Genomic DNA, 27,359 nt, shown 5'->3' on the forward strand with positions numbered 1-27,359 from the left:
TTTATTATTTCAAGAGACAGACCCACATTAAATTTATCCAGCTGTCCAAGGTCAAGGTAGAGGTTCTCATCCATACCAAAGAGCAAAACTTACCACGGAATGCAGCAACTCAAAGAAAAACTACAGGTTGGCTACAGGTAACCATGTGACTCCAAACAAGGGATTAAAATATAATAAAATAATAAAAATAATTTTTAAGGTGGTTTCCTCCCACCCTTGGGTGGTACCCTCCACCTAAAGCAGTCAAGGAGATTAAGTACCCATCTACAAAGGCAAGTGCATTTCCTTGAATGAGAAAAACAGGTATTTTATGGCCTCAGAATTTACTGAAGAACTATTTTGTGTAGTTTGTTCTGTTCAGTTGTGAATCTAGTGAACCTTCCATACAAAAGGAAGTCTAACATTTTTTGAATGATTAAATGAACAACTATAAACTCAGTCTATATTTCTTTCTAACTTAACATGCCCTCCTCAAATAAACCATATTGTTAGTCTCCTTTAAAACTTAAAGCAAGTGTAGCACAGGGAACTCTACTCTGTACTCAATAATGACCTATGTGGGAAAAGAATCTTAAAAAGAGTAGATATATGTATATGTTTAACTGACTCCTTTTTCTGTACACCTGAATATAACACAACATTGTAAGTCAATCGTACCCCCAAAAAATTTTTTAAAACCTTAATGTAAGTAAAGATTCCTCAGGATGTATGTCACATTATTCCCTTTTGCTCCCTTCTATAGGCACTCCAGTTCTTCAGACACATAAAAATGAGGGAAAACGTCTATGACACTTTGCATCATCTATAACAATTAAAAGCAAGAAGAATAGGAAATTTAGAATCCCAAATTCTATTTACCCTTATATTTGGGAAAATAATCATTTGTGGTACAAAGTACAAGGGCTCACACATATAAGAGTGGTTCAGTATAAGTCTTCACCATTCATCTCATTCAGGATGAGATGGTCATATCTACTTATGAAAATGCAAACTTTGTTTTCACTTACTTAAAGGCATTAATACCTCTAATGAAAGCATAGGATTTAATTGACATTCAAAGACATATTTACTTAACATTTACCTAGCTCACTTTTATTTTTCAAGGCCTGTCTTATTTAAGACAACACTAAGTGTTGAAAGAATATAAATAAGACCCAGTGTAGGGACTCGGGATTCACCATGTAAATGGTTACAATTCAACATAAAATTAACTCATTCAGCAAATATGTTTCGATCAGCCATGATTTGTCAAGCAATGTGCCAAGTACTGGGATGATGAGACAAACATGTGAAATACCCCCCAAATTCAGGGAGTTTACTGACTAGCCTAGGACTACTGATATGTACTCGGAGAGACAGAATGCAGCTGGGCTAAGCTAGGGTTGGCAAAAGAGTAGTTCTTGGGGGAGATCAGAGAAGCCTTAATTAAAGGGGTTATAATAATATTCTAACAATGAAAGTGTAAAACAACTTTCATTATAAATTGGACATTTGTTTTTCCTTGCTGCAGGTATAAACCAATTTTCAGTCTTCTGAAGTGATGACTATATGCTTGTTGGCTCCATGTTTATTCTTCAGAATGCCTGCCTGGCCTAGTTTCTGTATCAGTCTCTAAGCTCCCATGGTCATATCCCCTGAAATATTTATCAAAGCCTTTTTATAAGCAGAGACCTTACTGAGAGATTTTCAATATCAGTAGAGTGAGCAGATTATCAATTAAAATCAGAGTTTGCAAATCCATTTTTGGCCGAGTCACAGACTATATTCTTTTTAATGTACGGCTAGACCTCTAAGAAGAAATGGAAATCTCTCAGGTCCTTACCCTACCACCAAAGCTGAAACAGGATCTGTAAGTAGTCAGCAAATTTAAAGGAAAGGTTTCCCTAAGAGCCAATCTGAACAGCAACAGTGAAATCTAGAGACCATTTCTGGGGACAGCAGCAAAGTAGAAGAATTGAATCGGAAACACAACAAAGAAAGAAACCATCAAAAGAAGACAATTGTGAGAATCCCCACTCCAGTATTCTTGCCTGGAAAATCCCATGGACAGAGGAGCCTCGCTGGCTACAGTCCACAGGATCACAAAGACATGACTAAAGCAATTTAGCACACATGTACATATCTAAGTATATTCTAGTGAAAACACAGACTCTCAGACTATCAAGACCAAAGAGAAGACAATTAAGTGGCCAAGGAGAAAACAAAAGATCATACAAGGTTGGCAGCAAACTTCTCAACCCTAGTAGAAGCCAGAAAACAGTTGAATAATCTCTTCAAATAGTTGAGGCAAAATTACTAAACCTAGAATTGCATATCCAGACTTCCAATAAGAAACTCCTAAAGAAAGTGGTCATAAAGGTAAGAAAAAATGAGCAAATTAAATTAACACATGTATAAATCTAATCTAAAATTATCTTACAAAATATTAAAAATGACAATAATGTCAAATGTAGGGGTTTAAGAGGACAGAAATAGCGGACAGAAAGTACAAGTTGGGAGTGGGTGTGTGATCAGAGTTTAAATGTTTTGAAGTTCTTCTATCAAAGGAGGTTTTTAAAAAAGAGATTGAGAAAACACAGAATTAGTATTGATCATGTTATAGAACTGAAGCTGGATAGTACATTACTAGCATGCTTATAATTTATGTATAGGTTATATATGTTCTTCATAAGTCTTTTCATTAGTTCTTGCAAAAACTAATTTTTCAAAAGAGCTTTGTTAAAATAATGCTTTCTTCCTGGTGCACAATGGGCCCAGAGAATAAACAAGCTTTTTGGTGTCCTCATTCTCCTTCAAGACTCTGCTCAACTCCTCCACTTAATCTGTTTATGTAGGAACATGGACTAACATAATGAATGAAAAATGGAGGAGACTCATTTAGTTATATTTTTTTTCTTCTTACCTGATAACAGCATCCTCTAGATTAGCAGGGATCAAGTGAGATTTGTGCTTGCAAAATAGAAAATTAGCTACATGAAATGCATTACCAAGTATCAGCAGCTTCTAGGCAGAGGACAATTTCACAGACACAGGAATTAAAAACCCTGTTATATCAGTGCATGGATGAGGGAAACAGAAGCAGCATTTTTGCTGTTTGTATTAATAGTTAAATATGTTGCTATGTGTATGGGAATTGTTGGGGTACATATCCCCAAAATTGCAATCCAACATTAACAGGTGGATGTGAATGACATTAGGAAATAGATATGGTAGTGAATGTGTTTAAAATATAGCTGTGTTATGGAGGTTTATACATCTGTGTGTCTGCGTATAGTTTTATCTGTTTTTACTTGAAAGCTAATAGCACCCTATTATATATATACTGAAGATAGAGTTTGGGGTGGAATTCTGTGTGCTGTAAAGGTTGAAATATGGGAGTTTATTTACATGGGAAGATATTAGACTGTGTGTATGTACTTGAGCATTGTAATATTTTGTACCTTCACTTAGTTATCTTTTTAAATGAGCAAATTATATTTTATTAGGAATTTTGTTGCAGGAAGCCAGGTGTCAATGTCTTTATTCCTCTAAATATGAAGAAAGCAAAGGTCCTTGTTCAACCAATAAGCATATTGAACCTGTCCCCAAATGTTAATGAGAACATTAATTCACTTAATATGCTGGGTAACTGCTCTGCCTCAGATAAATTATTTCTGCCGCTACTGCTGCTACAAGCTGCCAAATCCTCTTTGTTTTGTTGTTATTTGGCTTTTTGCCCCAGCACTTAGACAAAAGGAAATATCCAAAAGCCAATTGCCTGCCCAAGAAAGCCTGACATCTTAGGGACTTTTCTATCACTAATCTGACTTGAATTCACATGTAATAATGGAGCAAGTGTTCTGTTACTTGTCAGAGTTGAGAATGGATAATTTCACTGTAACACATTTTCCATACCATCATATCAAAACAATTTCAAAAATATTGCAGTTAACCTTAATGATAAAATTATACCCCCATTAATTTCTATTAGTATTTCAAAAGAAACTATATAACACAAAAGAAATTGAGTTGGAATACCCATCCTTCGACTCATTAGCAATATGACAGTGCTAGTCATCTGAAGTAGATAACTCAGATTACTCTAAAACTAAAGAGATAATCCCACCTAACTCACAAGGTTTTCTGAGGATCAAGTAAGATACAATACACATAGCAGCACTAGGAGACTCCCAAGGTCAGTACAAATGTCAATTATTTTGATTATAGTTACTAGATATGGTTTTTAGATGTGCAAAGATGCTAACAGTTCTAGTAAGTAGTATTTCAATGAACCAATCTTTGGTGTGTATAGATCTTTACTTTTGTGAATGCTATCGTTTTGACTAATGTCTAGTGTAATAGCCAGGTTGCTGATCCAGAAAATCTGTGTATTCTGAAAGGCAGTCTCAAAACCTTCTACGCAAAGCAGAGAGACCTCATCCCCCTACAACTCTTTCCCACATGTGGACTCAGTTTAAGAAGCACATTTCATGACTACTGTGGAAAGCATGTTGCAACATGTTGCAACATGCAACTTTATAAAGTCTTCAGTAGGAAAATATCTGTAGAAGAATGAGTATATTATCTGAAAATAGAAAACCCACTTGCTATGAAATTAAATATCACAGTCTTCATATTGCAAAGCAATAAATTGAGATTTTGCTCTCACTGATAATGAGCAAAATAGAAGAGTTTGATATTAACTGTACTTTAAAACTTTGAGTAACATATGTAGCACTTTGTTACAAATTCTGGCTAGACAAATTCTAGCGAAATGTAGCGAAACATTTTAATCTAGATGGTGGTAAAAGGGCCATATCTTTGTTTTCAGAGCTGTTTCAAACATGTTTTTTTGTGAAAAAAAAAAAAAAAAAAAAGCATAAGGTCAATCCCTGATTTCCTTTTTCTCAATGACCAGGCATTTTTCTTATTAGTGGGCTTCCCAGGTGGCGCTAGTGGTAAAGAATCTGTCTGCCTGCCTATACAGGAGACGCAAGACATGCAGGTTCAATCCCTGGGTCAGGAAGACCCCCTGAAGAAGAAAATCACAACCCGCTCCAGTATTTTATTATTACATCTGTCTCTCTTGACTCGTGCATCTCCTTCTTTCTTTGACTATCCTATACATGTAGACCCCAAGAACAGACCAATCTGTGAGGACTTGTGCACTAAGTCCTCTAGCCATCAGAGCCAGTGACCACCCTTCTTAAAAGATGGTTGAGACCACTTACACAAGACCACTTATCACTCTTTCCGTCCACTAGTGGCTGGAGTATAAGCCCACCTGGCCACCTCTCTTCTATATCATCATCCCCAGCAATCCCAGGACCTCTTCACTTCATCCAGTTCTCCACTCCTCCCTTACTCTCCAGCCCTCCAGAACTACCACCAAAGAAGGTAACTGATCTTTTGTTGGAATAAGAATTAAACTTGTTGTAATGGTTATACAAATTTCAGGGGAACACAATGTATTGTAGAATAAACAAACTACAGGTTTCTCTGCTCACAATGTTTTCTAATACACTTCTGAAATGTTGGGTATTATTATTATTGTTGTCTCTATTAAGGCAATAACTGAAAAAATAAAAAGTTAAATGAAGTGCCCAAGGTCACTCATGTACCAAATAACAGAATAGAGATTTGAACAAAGTAATCTGAGTCCAGAACTCAGACTCTCCAACGCAATTCGTTCTGGTCTCCATGTAAACAGCTGATTCTCCATCTCTTCAACACTTCCCAGAGAAATCCCTACCTACTCATTTTCACTGGAATTTTACTGATGGTAGTACTTTCTCTTGTCTGGGTAGCCACTGTTTCTCTCACATCCCAGATATAACAGTCTTCTCTTCTCCCCCACTGCCCTTTCAAACAATTAAGGCTCCTCCTTTGAAAATTAAGACATTTGTTTATATGCTCCATTTCTACTTCTTAACTGGTTATCTGCCTTCCAGGTGGCTTAGTGGTAAAGAATACTCCTGTCAATGCAGGAGATGCAGAAGACACAGGTTCAATTCCTCGGTTGGGAAGATCCCTTGGAGGAGGAAATGGCAACCCACTCCAGTATTCTTGCCTGTGAAATCCCATGGATGGAGGAGCCCGGTGGGCTATAGTCCACAGGATCATAAAGAGTCAGACACAATTTAGTGACTGAGCACACACACATGTATAAACCTATTATCTACAGGCTTGTTGAAGCCTGATGAGAAAGAGAAAGCAGAACAATATAATTATGACAGAAAGCTTTATTTAAATAGTGCTAAAAGTTGTCAACATGAAAGGCAGAGGAATCTGAATTCTGGCCAGGCAGATCCTCACTTGGATCAAGTTGCGAGGCTGCTATGTTGTCATTATAACTCCATGAAGAATTAGGAAGACATCAAGAATCCCCAGCCTCTTACTTACGCCCTCAATCTCACATATGTCCTTTGCTGGTTGAGGAGAAATCATATTCAAGGCATCATTTTAGCCAATTTCAAGCCCAGATCAACCATTGAAGTCTAGCTTAGCTAGACGACCAGTTCAGTATCCCTCACCATACAAGTCCTGACATGACCCTGAATGACTTCTCTATGTGCATAAATGACATATCACCCAAATGTCTCAACTTTCTGACCTCCACATCTCCAGTGATCATCTTCCCCATCACCTCTTTATCTCAATTGTCTACACACCATTACCAGAACAGTTGAACCATGCCATAAATACCAGATTAGATTTGTGTCTTTATAAACTCATGATCACAAACTTCAAAGGAACCCTCCCCTTGTTTGACAATAGAGTTAGTCTGCCCTGGTGAATTCATGCTCCCAAGCTCTCTTTGATGACTATTGTGAACCTTCTCCAGTTTCCTCAGACCCCTACCCTTAGTGCTTCACCCCACCTACACTCTCACTCTCAGATGACACCACCATCTACTCCACAAAGAATCCTTGAGACAAACACTTCTAACCCCAACTCCACCTGTAACCCTTCTCCTCTCAAAGACCAGACCCTCCATCTCTATTTAGGTAGCAGACCTGTCCTCCTTCTCAGGAATATCCCATTGATGACTATTTGTCCCTTTCAGGTATAATTAACATCTTCCTCTAAACTGAATCTTCTCAGAGATAAGCATTTAAGCATCCTCAGGTCTAATCCATCTTTAAAAATAATCTAACTTTGGCTCCACATTCTACCCTAGCATCATCCTGTGTTTGTCTTTCAAAGTCAAGCTGCTTGAAAGCACTTTCGATTCTTATTTTCTCTGCTTTCTCATCACTCACTAACTCCTGACAGATTAAACAGAAATAGCTCTTACTAAAAACTCCACTGACACACATGTAGTTAATTCTACTGCTTGTTTTTTAGAAAACCAAATTACTTGTCCTTCTGAAAGTAATTATAAATTAGTTATCCTCCTGCAAATAATTTTATTCAATTATTCAAAGAATAATTAATCATTACCTACCATGTGCCCTCAGCTATCATAGACCCTGACATATATCAGAGTAAAAAATACACAAAATCTCTGACCTCCAGTATTTTGAACTCTGACTTCTGGCCTCCAGCATTGTATGCTATGCTAAGTCACTTCAGTCGTGTCCGACTCTGTGCGACCCCATAGACGGCAGCCCACCAGGCTTCCCCGTCCCTGGGATTCTCCAGGCAAGAACACTGGAGTGGGTTGCCATTTCCTTCTCCAATGCATGAAAGTGAAAAGAGAAAGTGATGTCGCTCAGTCATATCCGACTCTTAGCGACCCCAGGGACTGCAGCCTACCAGGCTCTTCCGTCCGTGGGATTTTCCAGGCAAGAGTACTGGAGTGGGGTGCCATTACCTTCTCCGCCAGCATTGTATAGGGGTAGGGAAAGATATTTCACATATAAATAAAACAAAGAAATATGCAACATGTCAGGTATAATGAGTATGAAATAAATATAAGAAAGTAGGGTAAAGGGGCTAGAGATTACCTAGATGAGAAAGTTGTAATGCTATGTTATACAAAACATGTGAATAGAAACCTAAAGGAATTGAGATAGCCAGCTTCTCATATGTTTGGGAAAGAGAGTTCTTGGTAGAGAAATTATCAAGTACAAAGATTCTAAGGCTGGGACATTCCTGTTTGAAGAAGAGCAAGGAACAAGGAGATGGGTGTGGCTGGCGTATGGTTAGCATGGGAGAGAGTGGTAGAGCTTAGAGAGTTTGTGGGGGCCATATTGTATAGCGTTTTGTAGGAAATGGTAAGCAGCCTGCACTACACTCTATGGGTGAAAAGATAGAACAATTTGGGCAGAGGAATGACATAATTTAACTTCTGATTAAAAAGGATTTGTCTGTCTGCTGTGAGGGAACCAATATGGAAATGAATATTCCAGGGAAGAGAGGCTAACTATTCAGACCAGGGTAAATAGGAGGAAAGAATTTTCCTGCCAATGTAGGACACATGAGTTTGGTCTCTCTGGTTGGGAAGAGCCCCTGGAGAAGGAAAGGACAACCCACCCCAGTATTATTGCCTGGAAAATTCCATGGACATAGGGACCTGGCAGGCTATAGTCCATGTGGTCACAAAAGAGTTAGGCACAACTTAGCAACCAAACAACAACAAAACAGAATACAATGAGAAGTGGTCAGATGATGTGATATATTTCAAGGCAAGAGTCAATGAAATTTGCTAGTAGAGTATTGTGAGATACAGGAGAAACAGAAGAAAGAGACGACCATTACTTAAATTTTTTGATCTAAAAACTGAAAAAATAGAGATACCACTTAATTGAGATGGGGAAGGTTGCAGCAGGCAAATCATTTATCCAGTCAATTTATAATCTGGAGTTTGTAAAACCTTGGACTGGATGTAAGATTACATGAGTTATCAGTGTTTTTATGGTATTTAAAGCCATGGGACTGAATGAGATGATTTCAGGAGTGAATGTAACTAGAGAAAAAGAAGAGTTTTGAGGACTTTGGGCACTTTAACATTTAGAGGCCAGGAAGATGAGAAAGAGACTGAAGAGAAGTAACTGATTAGATTGCGAAGAGAACCAGAAGAGAGGTGAGCTACAGAGCCAAGCAAAGAAAGTGTTTCAGAGGACAAATCAATGAGAACTGAGAATTACTGAGATTTGCTGGTGTGGAAGTCACATGTCACCTAGACAAGAGCATTTTCAATAAAGTAGTAGAGGTAAAACCCACTGAGTGGGCTCAAAAAAGGCTTAAGGAGATAAAGTAAAGGAGGTAAAGAACATACAAGGACTAACACTATCAAATATTTGTTTGGGGAAAAGAAATGTAAAGATGGGGGTAGCTGGAAAGGAGTGTGGGCCAAGAAAAGGCTTTGCTTTTAATAATGTGAGCAATTGCATCATGCTTCAGTGCTTATGGAAATGATATCACGGTTAGGAAAAATCAATTGTGGACAGTCTTATGGACTCTGTGAGAGAGGGAAAGGGTGGGAAGATTTGGGAGAATGGCATTGAAACATGTAAAATATCATGTATGAAACGAGTTGCCAGTCCAGGTTCGATGCACCATACTGGATGCTTGGGGCTGGTGCACTGGGACGACCCAGAGGGATGGAATGGGGAGGCAGGAGGGAAGAGGGTTCAGGATGGGGAACACATGTATACCTGTGGCGGATTCATTTTGATATTTGGCAAAACTAATACAGTTATGTAAAGTTTAAAAATAAAATAAAATTAAAAAAAAAAATCAGTTGTGGAACCAATAGCAGATTTGAGAGCAAAAGCAGACCAGAGGGGATGGGATACAAAGCACAAGGGAAAGAGCTGGTCTTAGCTAAGAGGCAGAGAGTTCGTCTCTTATAACAGGACAAAAGGCAGAATATTTGGGGATAGACTTGATCAAGTTGATAGCGGGAATAGGTGGGAATATGGTCTGTGGCATCCCTTTCACTTGGCTGCATACTCCATCCTCTTTTGCTTCTCCTATTCTCCGGCAGTGCTTCCTGTTTCATCATATCTTCCTCTATCTAGAAGGCAGAGGCTCTGTGCAGGGACTTCTTACTTCCTTTTATAATTTCTTCATTGGCCACATTACCTTAGCAATGTTTTCAATACCATCTAAATACTTTTCACACCCAAATTTGTCTCTAGCTGTAACATCTCCTCTAAGTTTCAGACCCATCCATTCACATACTTTCTTGACATTTCTTCTTGAATAACTCACAAGCATCTGAAACTCAACATTTCCAATGTCAAATCAATGATCTTCTCCCCAGAAACCTAATTCTGTCCACAGCTCCCCATTTCATGGAATCATTTATTGTGTTCCATAAACCAGAATCTAGGAGACTTTCTTGATATTCCCTTTACACTCTACACTTAAATCATCACTAGCTCCCATCAATTTTAATCATTAAAGAGCTCTTAAGAGAAACCAGCCACTTCTCCCCATCACTACCATAAGCACCCAAGTCTAGACTACAATGCCCCCTGCCGGGCTGCAGGCACACTCACCTTGTTCAGATCAAACTTTCTCAGTACAAGCAGAGAAATAGTTTCTAAATTCAGATCTGATATATCCCCAGACTCATATCTCCTGTGACAAAGCAATTCATCTAAAACTTAAAACTACCACAGTTTCTACAAGATCAGACATGATCTGGCCCTTCCTGCCTCTGCAGACATTCACCCCTCACTCTCCATGTTCTAGCCCCTCTGGCTTTCTCTCCGTCCCTCCCCCTGCCTACCCTTCCTCCCACCTCTTCATCCTGCAGATTTCAATTCCGATGTCACTTCTTGAAAGAAGCTTTTTCTGAACCCCTACTGCAACTGCAGTCAACAACACATACCTCTCTTTCCTAGCATTGATCACAGCTCTGTTTTTACATTCATTAAACTCTAAGAAGGCAGAAATTTTGTCTGTTTTTTTTCCCTTTTTTTTATTGCAGTATCCTTATCACCTAGCACCTTAACTCACATGTAATAGACATTCCACATTTCTGTAGTTAAATGAATGATGGGTCATTATCACAAGGACTACAACAGCTGATGAAAAAAGAAAGATACAGGTATAAAACTTTAATATACATAAAGGGTAAAATAATTTAATATCACCAAGACAGTCACATAGAGCTAGTCCTTAATGAGCACGAATCAGTCAAAACCTTCAGTACTTATAGCCCTGCTCATGATGGGCTAATGAAGGAAAACTTCCTGGGAGATGAAAACTCCAAATGGTACTTCTTATTGTGCCACAATTCAGCTGTTTAATTTTTAACATGGTGTTTCATCTATCTTGCTCTTGTTTCTTATCTCTGTAAAAAGAACAGGCTAACCAAAATTTTCTCCATATCTTCTTCCAGATGTGAGTAAAAAATATTTCCTGCCATTTGTTGCTGTTCAGTCACTAAGTCATGTCAGATTCTTTGCAAACCCATGAACTGCAGCACACCAGGCTTCCCTGTCCTTCACTATCTCCTGGAGTTTGCTCAAATTCATGCCCAGTGAGTCAGTGAGGCCATCCAACTATCTTATCCTCTGTCACCCTCTTCTCCTCCTGTCTTTAATCTTTCCTAGCATCAGGGCCTTTTCCAGTGAGTTGGCTCTTCGCATCTGATGGCCAAAGCATTGAAGCTTCATCATCCATCCTTCTAATGAATATTCAGGGTTGATTTCCTTTAGAGGTGACTGATTTGATCTTCTTGCTGTCTAAGGAACTCTCAAGAGTGTTCTCTAGCACCACAGGTTTCAACAAAGGATGTTACAGCCATCAAGCCATTATATTGCAGCTGCCAGACAGTGAGGGAACTCAGAATGGAGACAAATGGGCCAAATCCTCAGCCTCTGCAGCCACTCCCAGCTGTGTACCCTGAAAGGATTCAGGATGGAGAAAAACTGGATACTGGCCCCAGATAATTAAGGTGCATATCACAGGAATAACTTCAAAAGCCCTGACTCTTGCATCTTCCCATATACAAAAGCACTAAATTTAAAAAATTAATAAATAAATAAAAGCACTAAATTAATTAACTTGAGATGTCTGATTTTCTCTCATTAACAATAATCTTTTGATGTTCTAACTACCTGGTCTTTTATTGCAAAAGCCCTATATATACTGACTCCCTGTCCCCCTTGCCTCTTTGGAGCAGTCTCTCAGAGCTATCTGAGATGTTCTGTCCTGGGCTTAAGTCCCCAGTTTTGTCAGCAAAATAAAAAATAATTCTCAACTTTTTATTTGTGCTCATTTTTTCCCCACTAAACACAGGTCAGAATCCAATACCATCTATCGTCATTGAAAAATAAGAGGTATAAGCAAAAGAGCAATAAATGAGAGAACTTTGTGTCCCAGGACAAGATGAGCTTTGGTGACTGCAGCCATGAAATTAAAAGATGCTTACTCCTTGGAAGGAAAGTTATGACCAACCTAGATAGCATATTCAAAAGCAGAGACATTACTTTGCCAACAAAGGTTCATCTAGTCAAGGCTATGGTTTTTCCAGTGGTCATGTATGGATGTGAGAGTTGGACTGTGAAGAAGGCTGAGTGCTGAAGAATTGATGCTTTTGAACTGTGGTGTTGGAGAAGACTCTTGAGAGTCCCTTGGACTGCAAGGAGATCCAACCAGTCCATTCTGAAGGAGATCAGCCCTGGGATTTCTTTGGAAGGAATGATGCTAAAGTTGAAACTCCAGTACTTTGGCCACCTCATGCAAAGAGTTGACTCATTGGAAAAGACTCTGATGCTGGGAGGGATTGGGGGCAGGAGGAGAAGGGGACGACAGAGGATGAGATGGCTGGATGGCATCACTGACTTGATGGACATGAGTCTGAGTGAACTCTGGGAGTTGGTGATGGACAGGGAGGCCTGGCGTGCTGCGATTCATGGGGTCACAAAGAGTTGGACACGACTGAGTGACTGATGTGATCTGATCTGATGAAAGAAAGAATGAGAAGAGGGCAGAAAAGCACTTTCTATAAGAAGCACAGGGCTGAGAACACATATGGCATTTGGATGATATTAATAAGTAGTAACACTCTCAACTTGAGAAAGAACCTCCCCCCTCACCCTCTCATCCCCTTATCCTTGAAAAAGCTATTCTGCTGCTGCTGTGATACCTAGACTCCAGTCCGTCCCACCAGTGGGAAGCAATGCCTGGGGACCCTCTTCCCAAGGCCTCTGATCATCCTATTTGTGACAGCCCCCGTTCCCCTAATAAAGACCTCTAGAAACACGGGAAAGTCTGGGCTGCACATGAATCATACATGTGTCAGTAATGCCAATGCCATGGCCAGCCTGGGCAAGAGCACAGACAGATAACAGAGCAACCTCATCCCCAGGGTCTTGTGGAAATGCCAGGGCTGTTATTTCCATCCCCTCAACAGGGAAATCAGCCTGCACCTGGAGGCTCCACAGAGGCTATTTAATAAGACATTTGTTTACTGCCTTCCTGCTACCTCTGACAATATAATCCTTTCTGATTCTTTCCACGATTTGACTCTAAATGAAAAAGTATGATCTTGCAGTTGGGCGGCGATGAGACTGCGACACCACTGGTAATCCGCCCAAGCTCCAGAATGTGATCTACAGGATGGAATAAAGGGAAAAACAACCCATGTTTCTGGCAAACATAACCCTTCCTCCTGTCTGGGACAGATTGCAGCCTTCTGGAGACAGTCAGGGAAACAGAGGAAGCATGGAGTCACTCTTGCTCATTTTTCCTTAAAAAAAAAAAGAGAGAGAGAAGCTCACCTTAATAAATGACAGTCTTCTTTGGGCCTAAGATAATTTCAAAGCAGCTTTTTAAAATCTGTACAATGAACTGATGACCCTACATTACAACCAACCTGGGGAACAAAGTATAATTATGAAACTGGAGGACAAGTGCAAGGTCAAGTGTGGGCAAGGAAACTGTGGGAAGCCAAGGGCAAGAGCAAGATGAGCAAGAAGAAACCGTTTTCCTAGAATGTCAATCATTCTGTCTCTACATCCTGACTTCCTCTACATCTCTCAGGGAGATGGGAAATAAAGGGACTTTGCAGACGTGGGAATCACATACCTCACCCGCCCTTCATGCTTCAGAACTTTGCAGGTGCAGGCTTTGTGTTTGACCAAACTCCACTTATTTCACCTCCCAGCCCACCGTGCCCATGTTGGGGAGGGCCGGAGGGAGGAAAGGGAGATCAGAAGCCTTCTTATCAGTTTTATTTACTATGTGGTTTCACTATTCTAATTATGACAGACACAGCAATTAATGAAACAAAGATCCATGGTCCATGTGGACCTTCCATTCCAGGAGGGAAGGCCAGACAGTCAATGAGAGACACTAAACAAGTAAATTAAATGTGTTAGAAGATGTTAAGGAGTTTGGATTACACTGTCTGGGAGAAGAGATGAAGCAATTTGGGCAGAGGAATGACATAAGTTAACTTCCATCAAGAAAGGATTGTTTTCTCTGCAGTTGGGAAGCCAGTATGGAAGGAAATATTTCAGGGAGAAGAAGATAACTATTTAGACCTCTGGATAGGGTCACCAGATAATTTATCATTCAAACTGGGATACTTGAGAGTGGAAGGAGGCAATGTTAATAATTATACTGAAACAGCTGTTATGTACTTCAACTGTCCTGGGAAAATGGGGATGTGGGGTCATGCCATCCCAGGGAAAAGAAAAGCAGTGCAGAGCGAGGAGAGCCTGAAATGTGAGTGAAGGGAAATTTTTAGCTATTTTTAGTGGAGTAATCAGGGTAGACTTCATGGAGGAGGTGATGCTGCCTCATCTTTGTAAGCCCCCATTTCCTTATGTATAAAAAGGCAATTAGCCTAAAATAATTGCTAAAATTGCCCACAGTTCAGACATTCCTACTACATTCCACAGTAGTCCAGGATTGAGGGGCTGCTCTTCCCAGGTCAGCTGTGAGAACAGGAAGCATTATATGCTGGGGATTGCTGAGGCTGTTCATCAGAGAAGCCCAACATCGTGTTTGCAGATCCCACACTGCAATCCTCTAGTTTCTTTTCAACCACTGAATGTACATCCTTGAAGTTGCACAGTAAAAAGCATCCTCAACTGCTGGCAGGCTGTGTTCTGATTTACAAGGTCAGGTGATGGCCACCATTCCAGAGGGGAAGAGTGGTGCCCACCGCCACAGTGATCATCAGTCCTTACACTGATGTCTCTGTCCTTGTCCTAATTGTGTTTTCTATTGGGGGGAGGGGAGCAGATAGAAGAATGGTTAACAAAAAAAGCTTAGAGACAGTTCTGATCTTGAGAACTGAGGCAGATCTGATAAGGAGAATTTTGAGATTTTGAACAAAAAAAAACTAGAAATGACATGAAACCAGCCAGGTGAATATATTCAGTGACAGTTGATATGTGGGTGCTCAGGGGAATGTAGAAAGACTCAGTCCAGCCCAAGGATTAAGAGCAGTGGCATCAGAGTCAGGCAAAACCAGGTTCTGAAGAGCCACATTTATTTAACTTCTGTGAGCCTTAGTTTGCTTATTTGTTAAACCATGCTACCAACAATCTCACAGGACATTTTAAATGAGCATAAAATACTTAGCATAGTGGGTTTTCCTGGTGGCTCAGCACTAAAGAATCCACTTGCCAATGCAGAACACGTGGGTTTGATCCCTGCGTCAGGAAGATCCCCTGGAGAAGGAAATGGCAACCCACTCCACTATTCTTGCCTGGAGAATCCCATGGACAGAGGAGCATGGCAGGTTACAGTCCATGGGGTTGCAAATGGTTGGACACAACTTAGTGACTAAACAACGATGACTTATCATGGTAGCCAGCTCAAGCTAGTGCTAAATATTTGGGGAGCATGGCAGTTGCTACTATCATGAATACTGAACTATTCATTTAGAAGTGATGGTTAAAGGACTGGGGTATGGAAAAGGTCAATGGGAGTGCAGAGATCCTTTAAGAACCTTGGAAAACACTAGCATTCAGGAAGAGAAGAAAGTAGCAGCACGACAGACAAGTACAAGAGAAGACTGTGGTAGGTAACAATGTATTTATAGAAAGTCAACTGGGAAAGGTGCTAATTCAGAGAACATGGCTGGCATTCTCCAATGCAGCAGAGAGAAGGAACATCATTGAAGATCACCATTCCCATGGGAAACCTGTGGGCGTTGAAGAGCTTGATGGTTGGTACTGGACTAAAGGGGGATAAAGAAAAATATTTTGAAGAGTAAATTCAGTAGATACATTTGTTCAAGAAAAAGGCAAGTACAAGAAAAACAGATACTAGCTGTGATTTGATATCTGTGTTCAATGGCAGTGGAGTGGGCTAGATTACATGGGCCAGAGGAAAAAGAGTTAATCTGGAGAGCAAGAGTCTGGAAGACACTGAAAGAGTCGCCCTCTCGAGCCGAAGTGGAGAACTTACAATCATCTCAGACCTTTCCTTGCCTGCTCTGCTGTCAACTTTCTAGACATGGAATGGTGTCTGCCATGATTCCAGAGCAGGATCTGGGAACCTGGTCATCCTAAGGGGTATTTGTTAAATGAATGAATGAAAGTAACAGAATTCTTATTCCTTCTTCAGGAGAATTTGCCCCCTGCCTTCTCCTGTAGGCCCAGCTCTCAGTGACCTCCTTTGGAATCCTCTCAGGTAGATCAGTCCTCCAAGTCGTCCCCCTGGCCTTTCCCCAGGTTTGGATGCTTCCCTCTGACCGGGCTGGTCTTTCAAATTACAAGCTTACCATAAGTGTGCCTACCCTGTGCCTTTTCCCAGATCAGCCTCTTGACTGGGATGCCCTGTTGATTCTGTGCCAACAAAATCCTTCAGGACTTAGCTTGAATCTCAAAGCCTACTCTGGCATGCTTCCCCAAGTGTCCCAGCCCAAAGCCATCTCAGCTCCTCTGAATATACCCTTGGAATGCATTGTCTAGTGTTGACAGGGATATTTTCATGTGCACAAGCCTAAAACCACACACTGCTAGGATGCTCCTGGGGTCGTATGAAGACAGTCATTTCTAGAAGCTCCTCAGAAGAATATCCAAAATCAAGTGGCCTCCTTGGATCATTTAAGACCTTCTGCTTAAAGGGTTTCCATGGTGGTACAGAGGCTAAGAGGCTTCCTAGGTGCTGCTAGTGACGAAGAACTGGCCTGCCAATGCAGGAGACATAAGAGACGTGAGTTCAATCACTGAGTCAGGAAGATCCCCTGGAGGAGGGCATGGCAACCCACTCCACTATCCTTGCCTGGAGAATCTCATGGACAGAGGAGCCTAGTAGGCTACAGTCCATAGGGTTGCAAAGAGCTGGACACAACTGAAGCACCTTGGCCTGCATGCCAGTGGCTAAGACTGTGTGGTCCCAATTCAGGGGGCCCGGGTTTGACCCTGGTCAGGGAGCTAGATCCCACATACCGCAACTAAGACCCAATATAACCAAATAAATAAAATTAAATTTTAAAAAAGATTGTATGCTTGAGCCTGTCTAAAGGAGACACCGAGATAGATCTCAAAGATTTCAGTTCTGAAATATCTGCTTCACCAAATACTACTTCAGCAATCACCATGACTTGGTAATAATAAATTATGCCCCTATGTAGTGGCTTAAACAATGACAACATTTATCTTGCTCACAAATATGCAAATTGGACAGGATTCCACGGGGAAACTGTGTCCCATTTTACTCTGTAATAGATGAGGCACTTTCAATGTGGGAGCTGGAATCACTTTCTGAAAGCTCACTTGCTCCCATACCTGGTGTCCAGGCTGGGGAGACTCACATAGCTGGAGGTTGGACGGCTGAAGCTTTTCTAGAATTTCTTTCTCTGTGTGCTCTCTCACGACCAGGCAGCTTCAGCATAGTCAGACTCCTCACTTGTTGGCTCAGGGCTCCCAAGGTGTGTGTTCCAAGAATGAGTGAGCCCAGGTTCCAGGGGACGGAAATAGGCTCTGATGGTGAAGCTCAGCCTTACACTGTAAGAAGAGTAGGAGGGACAGAACACTAGAGTGTGGCAGGAAGTACAACCTGCCACACCTACCTTTTTTCCTTTGGTCAATCTTTGACGCCTCTTCTTCTGGTTCCATCTCCTTTTTGATGGTGTTCTGATTACTCTCAGGTCTTGACCTTTGCCTCCATGTTCTGCCAATAGCTTTAAGATATAATAGCTTGAATTTGGGGTCTGAAGTGAAACACTGTCACTCTCTTGTTTCTTGTACAAACTTGGGAAAATAATGGCATCTTTCTGATATTTAAGCTTCAGCTGGACAAAATTGAGGATGAAACTACCTCCACATTCATTTTTCTCGATAAATCATATCATCCTTCCATCCCTATTGCTTCTGCACTTGGCGCCATATAGACCTGAGACAGCCCTCCTGCACCTGCCCATGTGAACAGCCCCTCATCCCACCTCTCTAGACTTTGTGAGAAAAATAGAACAAAATCAGGCCTCAAATAAGTACAAATGAGTGCATTCACTTTACAAGCACTGCCTTCACATGATAAACTACTTAATCGTGTGCTAATGATGAACAGTCGACTTTCCTGGAGCCAGACATTGGAGGCTGAGGGTGCCCTCTGTGCCCCGGTGTTAATTACTTCCTTGATGAACTCCATGAGACACTTATTAATTTTGAAACTCTCTGCTTCTAAAGGGGCCCACACAAGTACAGCTGATGTCTTTTTCACTTTCTGAATTAAGGAACAAAAGTGCCAGTCAGGGAAGAAAGGAAGAGTCTTGCTGAGGCAGAGGGAAGCAGAAGGAAACACAATCAGCTGGGACTCATCATCCAGGGAGCAGTGGAAGCTGTGGAAGGAAGACAGAAGCAGCTCTGCCTAACACCAAGACCCAAGCAGACCTGGGTTCTAAGGAATCCTTGCTCTGGCACCTGTGAACCTTGTGGTCTTAGGCTACTTAGCCCAGAGCCTCAGTTTCATCTGAAAGATGGGATGGTGTTAGCTGCCTTGTAAAGCTGCTATCAGTTGCAGCGATCGTCTTTCAATATGAAGAGTCCTTTGGACAGCAAGGAGATCAAACCAGTCAAGCCCAAAGGAAATCAGACCTGAATATTCATTGGAAGGACTGATGCTGATGCTGAAGCTCCAATACTTTGGCCACCTGAGAAGAAGAGCTGACTCATTGGGAAAGACCCTGATGTTGGGAAAGATTGAAGGCAGGAGGAGAAGGGGGTGACAGAGGATGAGATGGTTGGATGGCATCACTGACTCGATGGACATGAGTTTGAGCAAACTCTGGGAGATGGTGAAGCACAGGGAAGCCCAGCATTCTGCAGTCCATGGGTTGCAAAGAGTCAGACTCAACTTAGCAACTGAACAGCAACATGGTGCCTGGTCCATACAGTAGTGTCAGCAAGGAATGGCAGATGCCATGACTAATACAGCTTTTACTGTTGCTCCTAGTACTCCAGTCACTATTCAGACTAAAATATCTGCCTGCCTTGACAATCCCCTATTATTATTTAGTCCCCAAGACAGCCAACATTAGACCAAAGCAAAGGCAAATAATGTGATAGAAGAGAGAAGCAACTCTCCAAAGTTTGTTTAGTGATCCTAGTATGATGTCAGGCTTTCCTGTCAACACTCTCTGGTCATTTAGATATCATTCCTAAGTTTGTCACACAAAAAGTTCTCCACGTTGAAAACTATGAACTCAACCTGAGTCTCAGCTCCACCACTGCTGCCTTTAGGCAAAAGAAAACTGTTTCAGCTTCCTGCTCTGTAAGATGAAGCTCATAATACCCACACTACTTGCTTGTTTGAGAAATTATATTTGGTAAGTCGGAGATGCCGTGGACGGAAGAACCTGGTAGGCTGCAGTCCATGGGGTCGCGAAGAGTCAGACACGACTGAGCGACTTCCCTTTCACTTTTCACTTTCATGCGTTGGAGAAGGAAATGGCAACCCACTCCAGTGTTCTTGCCTGGAGAATCCCAGGGATGGGGGAGCCTGGTGGGCTGCCGTCTCAGGGGTCGCACAGAGTCAGACACGACTGAAGCGACTTAGCAGCAGCAGCAGCAAGTCTAAGATGCCTGGTGTACAGTAGAGTGTTAGTCATTCAGTCGTATCCAAGTCTGCAACCCCACAGACTGTAGCCTGCCAGGCTCCTCTGTCCATGGAATTCTCCAGGCAAGAATATTGGAGTGGGTTGCCATTCCTTTCTCAGGGAATCTTCTCGACCCAGGTATTAAATCCAGGTCTCCTGCATTGCAGGCAGATTCTTTACCACTGAGCCACCAGAGAAGCCCAGTGTATAGTAGGGACACCACAAATATCACAATATACAATACATTGTCTCTTTAAGCCCAAAGTCTAAAGAGGTTCAAGCCTCTTCAACCTTGGGCAGAAATGTGTCGTGCAACCTGCACCTTCTACATTGCTGTTACCCTCTCCCTGTATACATACTCACATACACGCACACACACACACACATATTCATGTGTACAAAAATGCTCACACCCTCACACACACAAATTCACACTGACACATACAGAGACAACCTTATACACATATGCACACTCACGGGCACACACACACATTCACTCACATATACTCACCCACACAGTCACACACTGACACATGAACACACAGACTCACACACACACTCAAATGTATGGCCTAGGATGAGTGGCCATTCTGCCCCACTGTCCCTCAGATAATCCCTGTAAATGATCTTGGAGGAGAAAGTCGTTTCTACCCAGTCCAGGACATCACACAGAAGAGATTGTTCTGACTCTGCCTCTTGGGTCACAGTGTATTTCACACCAGGCTATGCAAACTATGAACCATTTTCTTCAGCTGTTTAAGGATTAACAAATACAGGCTGAGCATCACAATTTCCTGGAGACTTTCATAAGAACACATAAATGGGTCCTACTATAAATCTACTGAATAGGAATAAACAGGGCTGGAGTCCTGGGATCTATATTTTTTAAAGATCTCTGCATGATTCTAATGATCCATCAGGTTCAAGAACCACTCATCTGATTTTTTCCAAATATTGATTCATTTATTTATTTGGCTTCATTGGGTCTTAGTTGCAGCATGCAGGCCCTTGCTGTGGCCCATTGGTTTTTCTAGTTGTGGCAGGTGCTCTAGAGCACATGGGATCATTAGTTTCAGCACACAGGGTTAGCTGCCCCAAGGCATGTGGGATCTTAGTTCCCCTACCAGGGATCAAACCCTTGTCCCCTGCATTGGAAGGCAGATTCTTAACCACTGAACCACTTGGGAAGTCCTTCACTTGATTCTTGTAATCACTCTGCATGCTGGCTTCAGATGAAATAAATAATCTATTTCAGAGACAAGGAAAGTGAGGATGGATCAGATTTGACCAATGACAAACCAGTGAGTGGTAGAGCTAAGTCCAAAATAACTTACTGACTCCCAGCTCATTCCTGCTGGTAACCAGCTGTGTGACTGTGGAAAAGTCACTTAGACTCTCTGGGTTTTATATTTAATATATAAAATTGAGCTGGAACTCCAGGCTCCTTACCCCTAGAGAAGTGTGGTCAGAATGAGTGACGTATGGGAAAATAACTACACACTTCTAGTAGAAATAAGAGATGCTGTCCTGATTTAAATTCAGGACCTAGAACCTCTTTAGAAGTTAGAATCACAATTCTCTATAGAGATTACTGGGTAGAGTATTCCTATCTATTTCTATCTATTGGACCAGGAGTGAGCATTTGTTCCAGAATTCCTTCCAGAGGAAACTGGAATTGTAATAAATGTCAAGTTCCAGGTCCTTCTGGAGACCAGAATTTATATCATGGTTACTAAGGTGGCCACTGTCCCCTTGCCTTGTGACCCAAGGAGCAAGTAAAGCCAGTCTGCTAAGAAAGGAGAAGCAGCCATGCAGCGAGAAGCCAAGATGACAGGGGCCAAAGCTCTCCTGGGCTTTCCAGGTAGCTCAGTGGTAAAGAATCCTCCTGCCAATGCAGGAGGCACAGGAGATAGGGGTTCAACCCCTGAGTTAGGAAGATCCCCTGGAGAAGGAAACGGAACCCTACTCCAGTATTCTTGCCTGGGAAATCCCATGGGTAGAGGACTCTGGCAAGCTACAGTTCATGGGGTCACAAAGAGTCAGACACAGCTGAGCATTCAAAGCCCACCCTACAGCTCCCATGATCTGGTGCTTGTCCATTCACTGAAGCACTCCACTATCCTTATAGAGAGCCCCACTTGGTGCCACAACTAGTTCGAGTGAGTTTCTGTCACTGTAATCCAAAAAGCATACAGGTACTGACTCACTTTAACAAATGTTTCTGCTGACAATGGAAACCTTATACAAGACAGAGGCCAAGTCTCTGCTCAGGTTCCCAGGGGGCCAAGGCCCTCTTCCTCCATCCAGTTACTTCCCTTGGGATGTTCCCCAGCCCCTCAGAGGTAGAAAGAATGTCTTTTTTTTTTTTTAAACTTTACAATATTGTATTAGTTTTGCCAAATATCGAAATGGATCCACCACAGGTATACTTTATTCACAATAATGACCATCTTACCAACTTCAGTGATGAGGACCATCATGTTCTGGAATCTTCTTTCAAAATAATCCAAGATGGCTTCTTGGCACCCTGCAGTTCTTTGGCCAACCCAAAATCAGGGAAAGGAACTAAGTAATAACTTGAGTGTTTACATGAATTCATAGCAGGGAAGTCTATTCAAACTTCTTCTCTTTGGGGCTTAAAATCCCTTATTTTCCAAATTCCCAACAAGAAAGCTAAGAGCTAATATTTGATGGTTCTGCAGTGCGTGTACTATACTATGTAACAGCTTTTTTTTTGTATTGGTCTCACTCTTGGATCCATTTTATGTTCCTCACCTTGTTTTGCCTTTTTTTTTTTTCTTATTTTTAATATATTTTATCTTGATACATCTTAAGCCTTCTTAAAGCCTTTTTGGAACAAAAAGCAATATAACAAAATAAAAACAAGTTTCCCCTTTGTTACCAGAAGAATCTTTTCCCTTTTATGTTACACATAAGCACATAAAGTGATGGATAGTCAGAAATAAAATATTTAGACTCAGTGTTCCATCAGTCACCACAAGACATTTCTTGTGCCTTCTTATGTACAAGAAGCTGTAAGGACTTCAAATAAGTGTAACAAACAGCAAAAAGCTTCCAATATAGCTTAGAGAGAGAGCACTTCACACAGGAGAAAGAATCATCCAGGAGTGCAGGGCCATCAGTGGCGGAATCCTCGTGGGCTGAGGGGATAGAGGAAGCTCCATAAAAGAGGAAGGACTTGAAGGAATATAGAAAATTCTAATATGTGGGGGAAAGAATAAGATTTTAGAAAACCACAGGAAGGAGAGAATTACAGTCTTGAGAGTATAAAATAAACTTGGGGTTCTCAAATTTGAGTATTAGAAAGTCCTGGAGGGGGGAAGGGGGAAGGAGGTTCAAGAGGAAGGGGATGCATATTTAATTATGCTTTGTTCCCATTGCTGTATGGCAGAAACCAACACAACACTGTAACTCAGTTATCCTCCAATCCAAATTTTTTTTTTTTTTAAAGGTCCTGGAGGGTTTTTTAAGGCACAGACAGCTGGACCCAACCCCAGAGTTTCCGCTTCAGTGGGGCTGCAGTAGGGCCTGAAAAGTTAAACTCCTGAAAAGTTCCCAGATGATTCCCTTGCTATTCCTTACTCCAAAAATATGCCCATCTACACAAGAGAGCTTCTCTGAAGGAAATCATCTGGTTACACTGATGGACATGCAACAGACACAGGAGTCATACTGACCCAGGCTTACATCCACTCAGCTGCTCACCTGAGTTTAGAAAACAACTTGACATCTCTGCCTCAGTTTCCCCATCTTGCAAAGATGAGTAAATGATCACATCCTTATTGTGAGAATTGGGAATAAATAATAAGGGTCTGATCTAATATGTGCCCCCAAAATGCAAGCAAGTTTACTGATACCTCGACTTTTTTAAGCCAATATCTCCATTATCTAACAAATATATGTTATCTGTCCTGTCTGTGCCACATGCTAAATGGATATTGTAGTTGGGAAGAGAACACACAAGTGCAAGTTACTGTGATATGAAACATCATAAAGGGAGCACCATGGGATGATGGGGCTTCCCTGATGGCTCAGTGGTACAGAATCCACCTGCCAATACAGGAGACACAGGAGATGCTGGTCCAATCCCTGGGTCAGGAAGATCCCCCAGAGGAGGAAATGGCAAACCACTCTAGTATTCTTGCCTGAAAAATCCCATGGATAAAGGAGCCTGGTGGGCTACAGTCCAAAAAGTCACAAACTGAGTGCAAGCACGAATCAACACATGGGATGGTAGGATAATAATTGCAAAGTTCAAAAACATTTATGTTGAGTTTCTCATGGAAAAGAGATAAGAAGATGAGTAACAAGGACTCACATCCAGAAAAAGCCCACCTGGATTAGGTAGAGCAATGGATTCCAGACCACCAGGAGAGAAACTGAGAGCAATAGAGCCCTACCACAGGGACAGGCTCAAAGCCAAAAGAAAAGAACACTTTAAATAACCTTTACCCATACTGACAATTTTGTCAAGGATAGTATTGTAAATAATAATATATCAATGATTATTTGAGTACTTACTATGCACAAGATGCTTCCCTGGTGGCTCAGATGGTAAAGCATCTGTCTGCAATGCAGGAAATCCAGGTTCAATTCCTGGGTTGGGAAGATCCCCTGGAGAAGGAAATGGCAGACCACTCCAGCACTTTTGCCTGGAAAATCCCATGGACGAAGGAGCCTGGTAGGCTACAGTCCATGGGGTCGCTAAGAGTCGGACACGACTGAGTGACTTCACTTTCACTTTCACTATACACCAGCCTTTGTACTTTTCATAAATAAATACCAAATTTAATGATAGCTGGGCAAGACAGTAACGACTCCAAGGCTTTGAAGAATCTTCAGTGTATGGTCTTTAACATGTTGAGTGGGATACATTTTCCTAGGGAGTGAGAAAAAGAGAAGATGGCAGACTAAGCCTTCAGAGCATCTTTAAAGGACAAAAAGAGAAGAGGGATCTGGTGGAGGGGAGTGGGGAGGGGGAGCAAATGGGATAGGCAGAGATCTAGGGAAAGTGGTGTCCTAGGAGCCTAGAGAAGAAAATGCTCTAAGAAGGAAGCTGTTTCAAATGATGCTACAAAATTGGTTAAGTAAGATGAGGTGGAAAAAACTGAGCATTGGATTTGGTCATGTTCGAGTATCATTGACCTTGACAAGATCAGCCTAAAGGAGCATCAAGGACAAAAAACTGCTGTGAGTTATTTCACAAAAAAGGAGGAGCTGAGGAAGTATTAACTGCACTTTGAGAAGTTGTGCTATAAAGAAAAATAAAGGAGAAGTTAGAAAAGATTGGAGATAAAAGAGGGTTATTTCAGATGGGGGGATATTAAAGCAAGTTATGAGTTCAAGGAAATGATATAAGAGAATAAAAATATTGAGCATAAAGTAGAGGGACTCATTGGAACTGCCCCCTTGGGTAGGGAAGAAGGGATGAGACCCAGAGAACAAGGAGAAAGGCCAGATTCATCTGTACATGAAGGAGGCAGAATAGGAAATGGGTATCCTGGAGAGCAAACATGGGGCCAGGGACCTTTCCTAAGAGGAATTTCATCTGGTAAGGAAACCGAAGCCTCCCCCCGTGCCCCCCCTCCCCGCCCCCAGGGATTTCCTAATCATACAGCTAGTTAACAGCAAAACCACTCCTAATCACTGGTGAGATTATACCACCACATCTCTAGCTGCTAGAAAAAATTCGTTACTCTTTCTACACCCCATTGGATTGTCCCTATCAGACTCACCTTTGTTGTTGTTTCATTGTTTATTTTCTTTAGTTATCCTGAATTTCTTTTAAACTGTTTGGTCATCTTCCAAGCACTAATATACTCAGAAGTATGGAATTATGCCCTGAATGCCCATGTAGAAAGAGTTTATAGTCCCCCACTGACTATTTGAGAAAAAGAAAGATGCACGATACTGGATGCTTGGGGCTGGTGCACTGGGACGACCCAGAGGGATGGAATGGGGAGGGAGGAGGGAGGAGGGTTCAGGATGGAGAACACATGTATACCTGTGGCGGATTCATTTTGATATTTGGCAAAACTAATACAGTTATGTAAAGTTTAAAAATAAAATAAAATTTAAAAAAAAAATAAAATAAAATAAAAAAAAAACTGAATCCACCTACAACATCTTCACAATGGGATCAAAATTCCCCAGATTTGGGCTGCAGTGCCTGCAGAGTGCCCTGACTACAAAGGATGTTTGTTGAAAACTACTGATGAAATCTGTGAAGCATTTATATATTATAAGTGTTGAAACTTCTTAATCTGAGCCAGTTCTTTCTCAATCCTGATAGCAATTCCAGAGTTTCCGGTGCAAAATCAACATACCTCTGTTCAATTCAGTTGCTCAATCATGTCTTACTCTGTGACCCCATGCACTGCAGCATGCCAGGTTTCCCTGTCCATCACCAACAGCTAGAGCTTGCTCAAACTCATGTCCATCAAGTCAGTGGTGCCATCCAACCATCTCATCCTTTGTCGTCCCCTTCTTCTCCTGCCTTCAATATTTCCCATCATCAGGGTCTTTTCCAGTAAGTCAGTTCTTGACATCAGGTGGCCAAAGTATTGGAGTTTCAGCTTCAGCATCAGTCTTTCCAATGAATATTCAGGACTGATTTCCTTTAGGATTGCCTGGTTTGAACTCCTTGCTGCTCCAAGGACTCCAAAAGTCTTCTCCAAAACCACAGTTCAAAAGCATCAATTCTTTGGTGTTCAGCTTCCTTTATGGTCCAACTCTCACATCCGTACATGACTACTGGAAAAACCATAGCTTTGACTAGATGGACTTTTGTCGGTCAAGTAATGTCTCTGCTTTTAAACATGCTGTCTAGGTTGGTCATAGCTTTTCTTCCAGGGAAAAAGTGTTTTTTAATTTCATGGCTGCAGTCACCATCTATAGTGATTTTGGAGCCCAAGAAAATAAAGTCAGCCATTGTTTCCACGGTTTCCCCATCTGTTTTCCATGAAGTGATGGAACCAGATGCCATGATCTTAGTTTTTTGAATATTGAGTTTGAAGCCAACTTTTTCACTGTCCTCTTTCACCTCCATCAAGAGGCTCTTTAGTTCCTCTTCACTTTCTGCCATAAGGACGGTGTCATCTGTATATCTGAGGTTATTGATTTCTCACTTCAATCTTGATTTCAGCTTGTGCTTCATCCAGACTGGCATTTCACATGATGTACTCTGTATATAAGTTAAAGAAGCAGGGTGACAGTATATACCTTGACATACTCCTTTCCCAATTTGGAGCCAGTCTGTTGTTCCACTCTCAATTGTTGCTCCTCTCTCCATTGTCCTGCTATTCTTGTCTTGAAGTTTCAGTCCACAGGGAATGAATCTCCAATTGCTTTACCCAGTGTGGGGTTGTGGGGAGCGGGAGTGCGGAGGGGTTGTATC

The 27,359-nt window shown here is 41.5% G+C and overlaps 1 long non-coding RNA gene across 1 annotated transcript; it reads left to right on the top strand.

Annotated features, from left to right (window-relative positions):
* Nucleotides 1-1,861: 1,861 nt before the first annotated feature.
* Nucleotides 1,862-11,932, top strand: LOC129647759 (uncharacterized). Its single transcript, XR_008712491.1, has 3 exons — nucleotides 1,862-2,358; nucleotides 5,244-5,376; nucleotides 11,661-11,932. It is a non-coding gene; the product is annotated as an uncharacterized LOC129647759 (long non-coding RNA).
* Nucleotides 11,933-27,359: the final 15,427 nt, after the last annotated feature.

This window comes from Bubalus kerabau, chromosome 3 (assembly GCF_029407905.1).
Source record: "Bubalus kerabau isolate K-KA32 ecotype Philippines breed swamp buffalo chromosome 3, PCC_UOA_SB_1v2, whole genome shotgun sequence".
Lineage (NCBI taxonomy): Eukaryota > Metazoa > Chordata > Mammalia > Artiodactyla > Bovidae > Bubalus > Bubalus kerabau.